Source organism: Scaptodrosophila lebanonensis, unplaced genomic scaffold, assembly GCF_003285725.1.
Source record: "Scaptodrosophila lebanonensis strain 11010-0011.00,11010-0021.00 unplaced genomic scaffold, SlebRS2 tig00000209-arrow-arrow-pilon, whole genome shotgun sequence".
Taxonomy (NCBI): domain Eukaryota; kingdom Metazoa; phylum Arthropoda; class Insecta; order Diptera; family Drosophilidae; genus Scaptodrosophila; species Scaptodrosophila lebanonensis.
The window spans coordinates 247,699-254,670 of record NW_022060615.1 but is presented as its reverse complement, the minus strand read 5'-3'; the positions used below and the strand labels follow the sequence as shown (position 1 = coordinate 254,670).

Here is a 6,972-nt window from a genome sequence, read left to right as displayed (position 1 = left end):
AGATAAACTTCCGTCACTGAGTTATATGCGCCCATAGCAGCAGCAAAAAGAGGAAGAAGAAGAGCGAACTTGTTGCTGCAGTTTGTGGAGGTTGTACTGGCGAGAATTTGTTTCGCTAATAACTTTTCTTAGAATCGACAGAATTGAATTTCAAACAATAGTAGATATTTATTTATAAATTATGTGTGCAAAGTTTGGTTTAGGTAGCATTTGAAATGTGGACGCTATTGACGAAATTCTGCAGCGGGGGAAGGGGGGGAAAATTAAAAAAAAAAAATAAACTCGTCCTTACTCGGACCTAGGAGAATCTGGATGCCAACTTTGGTTATTCTAGCTTTTATAGTTTCGGAGATCCTCGCGTTCATCCAGACGGACAGACGGACGGACAGACGGACGGACAGACGGACGGACAGACGGACGGACATGTCTAGATCGATTTCTCTCGTCATGCTGATCAAGAATATATATACTTTATGGGGTCGGAGATGCTTCCTTCTGTATGTTACATACTTTGCACAAACCTAATATACCCTTTTTACCCTACGGGTACAGGGTATAAAAAACAAAAAATAAACAAAAATTAAAAAAAAAAAATTTAAAAAAAAAATTAATTTAAAAAAAAATGAATTAATTAATTAAATTACATTAGAATACATGTTTATGTTCAGTTTTAACAGCATACATTTACATCACGTACCTATGCGTGTTTATATGCGTGTATGTATACAGCACAAAGTTGAACCAAAGCAGCAACAACAACAACAGCTGCGGGCAGCGCTGCCGGCAGAGCTGCAGACAGCGCATGAGCAGCGATTTTACTTATGGCTATAACTTTCTTCAGAATTGACCTATCATGATAAAATTTAGCACACGGACACATTAGTACCAACTGGATGTACCTACCAAAATTGATTTCAAAATTCCGAGAATTACGGAAGTTATAAGAAAAAACATGAATTGCGGGGGAGTGGGGGGGTGCATCGAAAAAAAACTCAAACTCGTACTTTCTCGGTCTGAGGAGAATATGGAAACCAAGTTTGGTTATTCTAGCTCTTATACTTTCTGAGATCCTTGCGTTCATACGGACAGACGGACAGACAGACGGACAGACGGTCAGACGGACAGACGGACGGACGGACAAGGCTATATCCACTCGGCTTCTCATCCTGATCAAGAATATATATACTTTGTGGGGTCTGCCACGCCTCCTTCTGTGTGTTACATACATGCGCACGAAACTAGTATAGCCTTTCACCCTTTGGGTACAGGCTATAATAACATTGTAAGAGCGAAATCTGAAAAAGAGGATTTATTGCTAAGGGAGATAGAGGTATTAAAACGAGAACAACAAGCCACAATGCGCGAAAACGAAATATTACAATTATTGATCAACAACAGTGCAGCATCATGCAAAAGCATTCCCTTTACACAACTCAAGGAATTAGTGTCTGAATTTGATCCAATGGGAGGTGACACAGACATTCAATTGTTCAAGCAGCAGATTTTTCCGGTACGATCTATGTAGAATTTGGACGAAAACAACGTACGTGCACTCATCGCCAACCGTCTCAAAGGCAAAGCCGTAAAATGGTTACAAATCCGAATCGATTTGATGACAATCCCAATCAACGAATTGCTCAATGAGATGGAAACTGTTTTTCAAAACAGAGAAAGTCTCCTATCACTTAAACGTAAGTTTGAAAAGAAGACCTGGCAACTTAATGAGTCTTTCCAAGAATATTTTTACGAAAAATTAAGATTATCAACTAAATTAAACGTCGGCAAAATTGAGTTACTCGAGCATATAATTGATGGCATTCCAAACTATAATCTACGTACTCAAACCCGTATGCAACGTTTTAAAAATACAACGGAACTACTTGATGCTTTCAAAAGCATACAATTGAAACCAGATTACACACACAAGATGGATAACAAGTAGAATATCGAGCCTTTAGCCAACGCAAATAGTCGTGAAATGGTCGTCAAATGCTTCAACTGTAACTCCAAAGGACATATGGCCCCTGAATGTCGCAAGCCCAAAAGAACACCTGGAGCGTGTTTCGTTTGCAATGAAATGGGCCACATTTCAATAAACTGTAGCAAACGCAACGACTTGGAACTACGAGAAAATATGAAAACCAGCAACAAAGTATGTAAGACTTATATAGTATTTATTTATCAACAATACTAATGACATCATTAAACACCCTTTAGAAACACTAATTGACACTGGAAGCCCTATCAGTTTAATATGTGAGGAGAAGGTACCCAAGAAACTTATTGAAGACTATTCTTTTGTTCAAAATTATTACGGAATAAATAAAAGTAAACTTATAATCATTGGAGTAATAAAATAAAGAGAATAAATAAAAGAGAATACGTTTGAACAAAATCTTTCCATTTGTCAAAACGAGGACACGGTTATATGCAACATACGCAAACAATTAGAAGAAAAAGAAAACAATCTGTATGAAATGAGAAACGGACTAATTTTCCGCAAATTCAAAGGCAAAATACTATTTTATGTACCTAATAATATGGAACGAAACATTTTAACACTTTATCATGACCAAATGGGACACAGAGAGTGTGAAAAAGTATACAATGCAATAACAAAGTTCCCATAAAAACACAAAAAGGACAAAAAAGACATGTACTACTAGCAGTGGATGCCTTTTCGAAGTTTGTTAAACTGTATGAAACAAAATCTACGGACTCTAAAAGTACAATTTAACATTTATCCGATTATTTCAAAGCATATAGCAGACCCAAGACTATAGTTTCTGACCGTGGAAGTGCATTCACTTCAAAGGATTTCGAAGAATTTTTATTGGCTAACAACGTAAAACACATAAAAGTAGCAACAGGTTCTCCACAAGCGAATGGACAAGTGGAACGTATAAATAAATGTTTAGGACCAATGTTGGCTAAATTAACAAGTGCTGGAACCACAAAATCATTAGATAATATACTTCCAGAAATAGAGTTTGCCTTAAACAACACTTTGCACAAAAGCACGGGCACCACCCCAAGTGAGTTATTATTCGGAGTAAGTCAAAGAGGAATTATCATAGACTTCTTAAAAGAACAGCTAGACGACAGAAAACAAAATAGAAATCTTATTGAAAGTAGGTCCAAGGCTAGAGAAATTATGGAAAAAAGTCAACAGTACAATGAACTATATAAAAACAAGATAGAACGCTACAGTCGAGCAAGCAAATAGCCTGTACTCTCCACAAAAAGGAAAAATGTAAAAAAAAAATTAAAAGAAAATTAAACAAGAGGGAACGCTACAGTCGAGCAAGCCCGACAGTGTAATACCCTGTACCCAGGTAAACTTCCGTCACTGAGTTATATGCGCCCATAGCAGCAGCAAAAAGAGGAAGAAGAAGAGCGAACTTGTTGCTGCAGTTTGTGGGGGTTGTACTGGGGAGAATTTGTTTTGCTAATAACTTTTCTTAGAATTGACCAAATTGAATAAAATTTTATACAACAGTAGACAATTATATATTAATTATGTGTGCAAAGTTTGGTTTAGGTAGCATTTGAAATGTGGACGCTATTGACGAAATTCTGTAGCGGGGGAAGGGGGGGAAAATTAAAAACAAAAACATAAACTCGTCCTTACTCGGACCTAGGAGAAGCTGGATGCCAACTTTGGTTATTCTAGCTTTTATAGTTTCTGAGATCCTCGCGTTCATCCAGACGGACGGACAGACGGACGGACATGTCTAGATCGATTTCTCTCGTCATGCTGATCTAGAATATATATACTTTATGGGGTCGGAGATGCTTCCTTCTGTATGTTACATACTTTGCACAAACCTAATATACCCTTTTTACCCTACGGGTACAGGGTATAAAAAATGAATGAATTAATTAATTAAAATAATTAATTAAATTAAATTAGAATACATGTTTATGTTCAGATTAAACAGCATACATTTACATCACGTACCTATGCGTGTTTATATGCGTGTATGTATACAGCACAAAGTTGAACCAAAGCAGCAACAACAACAACAGCTGCGGGCAGCGCTGCCGACAGAGCTGCAGACAGCGCATGAGCAGCGATTTTACTTATGGCTATAACTTTCTTCAGAATTGATCTATCATGATGAAATTTGGCTTACGGACACATTAGTACTAACTGGATGTACCTACCAAAATTTTCAAAATTCCGAGAATTACGGAAGTTATAAGAAAAAATACGAATTGCGGGGGAGTGGGGAGCTGTATCAGAAAAAATAAACAAACTCGTTCTGCCTAGGGCTTATAGGAACCTTGATGCCAATTTTGGTTATCCTAGCTCTTGTACTTACTGAGATCCTTGCGCTCATACAGACAGACGGACAGATAGACAGGCGGACATGGCTATATCGACTCGTCTTCTCATCCTGATCAAGAATATATATACTTTGGGGGGTCTACCACGCCTTCTTCTGTGTGTTACATACATGCGCACAAAACTAGTATAGCCGTTCACCCTTTGGGTACCGGCTATAATGAAAGACCATGCTAAATTTAAGAAGAAAAAAAATGCTATGATATTGTATACCAAATAGGAAAAAAATAAGAATGTATTAATTCTATAACCACACCTGCTGCTGAACACACCCTCAATACGATACCTTGCGAAAGTTCGCTCGTGTCCCACAACACCTTCTGGGACCCTTACTTCACTCTGGGGAGGGGAGGAGTTATACACATGTATTCCTATACTGGAACATAATTCCGACTGCCAACACTGTAATGCCGAAACCACTGAGAGGGAACTCAGTCAGTTACAGAAGTGATGTTGAGCAGAGCAGAGTGTGTAAATGTGTTGAGCAAAAGAAATAAACAATATTGTAGTGTCTTACATGCTGTTTCTAGTAGAAGTGTGTATATTTATTGAGTGTGACCGTGTTGTTGGTTTTACAATAATACCTTAATTAGATTTCGATTAATACTAAACATAATATCCATCACGCCCCCACTTAAGCTGTGAATACATCATGTGAAAGTGTGATATGACATTACTTGTATTATCTTAACAATTTAAATACAATACCATTTCATCAGTCATTGTACAGTTGTCAACTTTTGAAAAGCATAGTCTTATGAATTCATTATACAAATAACTTCGAACAACTTTGCCATCTTTTCGTGGTCTTAAGTTACGTTCTGATTTCACTTGCACTTCTGGAGTATCAGTTTTTATATTAATTTGTTCATAATTTGATTTAGGAGATGATACTATCTCTCTTTCGATCGTAATTATATTCAGTTTTACGCATTTGATTACAATGACGTTTTATGATTTTATCATTATGAAGGTTTGTGCAGATATAAGACCTAGGACCAAGTTGCTCTTTAATAATTGCTTTTGACCATTTAGGTTTATTTGGATCCCTATAATCTCGTATAAGCACTGGTTCGCCATTGTCAAAATCTACTGTTCTCTTACCTTTATAGTTCAAAATGCTTTTTTCCTGTTTTCTGAATATTTCTTCTTTCACTTTTGGTGGTTGCAGTAAACAGAATCGCGACTTAAGAACTCTACCAAAAAATAATTTCGATGGACTCTCTGCCGTTGTACAATGCTTTGCATTTCTATAATCAAATAAAAATTGATTTAGGATTGTTTCAAAAGTACGCTGCGTTTTGTCTTTTAACGAAGCCGTTATTGATTTTTTTTTAACGTTTTGACAAAATTCTCTGCTTGACCATTGGTTGGGGGATGTCCCGGTGCAGTAAAAATATGTCTAATACCATTCATTGTAGTAAACTGCTTAAATTCACTAGATGTAAATTGTCTACCGTTGTCGCTGACTATAGTATCTACTAGCCCATATCGCCAAAATGTTTCTCTTAAAGATTTTATAGTGAATAACGATGTTATGTCTTTGGTTTTATAAACCTCGACCCACTTTGTGTACGAATCAATGATTACTAGTAAGTAAAAGTTATTGATTGGACCTGCGTAGTCTACGTGAATCCTGCTCCAAGCCGAATATGCTGGTTGACAGGGTATTAAAATAGATTTCTCTGGACTTGCACTGATTTCTTGACAATGCTGACATGATTTTATCATCTTTTCTATATCTGAATCGATATTTGTCCACCAAACATAAGATCTAGCATGTATGTATTCTATAGTATAGTTAAAACCTGATAATATAAATGCCCACCTTTGAACTCTGGCTGAGGACATAAGAGGTAGTCCTTTCTGTTCACCAAATAAAAATTTCAGTGGTTTGTGATCAGTTTTTAAAATGAAATGCTGACCAAGTAAATACTGTTTTAATTTTCTAACACAAAATATGATTGCTAAGGCCTCTTTCTCTAGTGTACTGTAGTTTTGTTCAGCTTTTGTTAGAGCTCGTGCTACAAATGCTACGGGTTTTGTTGTACCATCTGGTAACTTGTGAGACAGTATGCCTGCTACTGCTGAGTTACTGGCATCTGTGTGAAGTATGATAGGTAATGAACTATCAAAGTGTACAAGAACCTGATCAGAAACTACTTCTTCTTTAATTAATTCAAACGATTTTTAACAATCTTTCGACCAAAGAAATTTTGTATTCTTTTTAAGCAATGCGTATAAAGGATTAATTTTCTGTGTGAAGTTCGCTATAAACTTTGAGTAATGATTTGCCATGCCAATAAATGCTCTCACTTCAGTGATATTTCTGGGAACTGGACAATTGAATACACTTTCGCACCTATCCATGTTCTTCTGCAAACCATTTTTTTCAATTGTGAAACCAAGATATGATACCTTGTCTTGCAAAAATTTACATTTGGATAAATTTAATCTAAGCCCAACTGATTGTAGTTTTGTTAAAACAAGCTTTAAAGTGTTGATATGGTCTTGTTCATTTATTCCAGTGACTGTAATGTCATGTTGATACACAACTACGTTAGGTATACCACTCAAAATCGATTCCATTGTCTTTTGAAATATAGGCGCTGCTGGTTTAACTC

The 6,972-nt window shown here is 36.4% G+C and overlaps 1 long non-coding RNA gene across 1 annotated transcript; it reads left to right on the top strand.

Annotated features, from left to right (window-relative positions):
* The first annotated feature begins 1,963 nt into the window (after positions 1-1,963).
* LOC115630007 lies at positions 1,964-2,380 on the top strand. Its single transcript, XR_003995972.1, has 2 exons — positions 1,964-2,152; positions 2,218-2,380. It is a non-coding gene; the product is annotated as an uncharacterized LOC115630007 (long non-coding RNA).
* Positions 2,381-6,972: the final 4,592 nt, after the last annotated feature.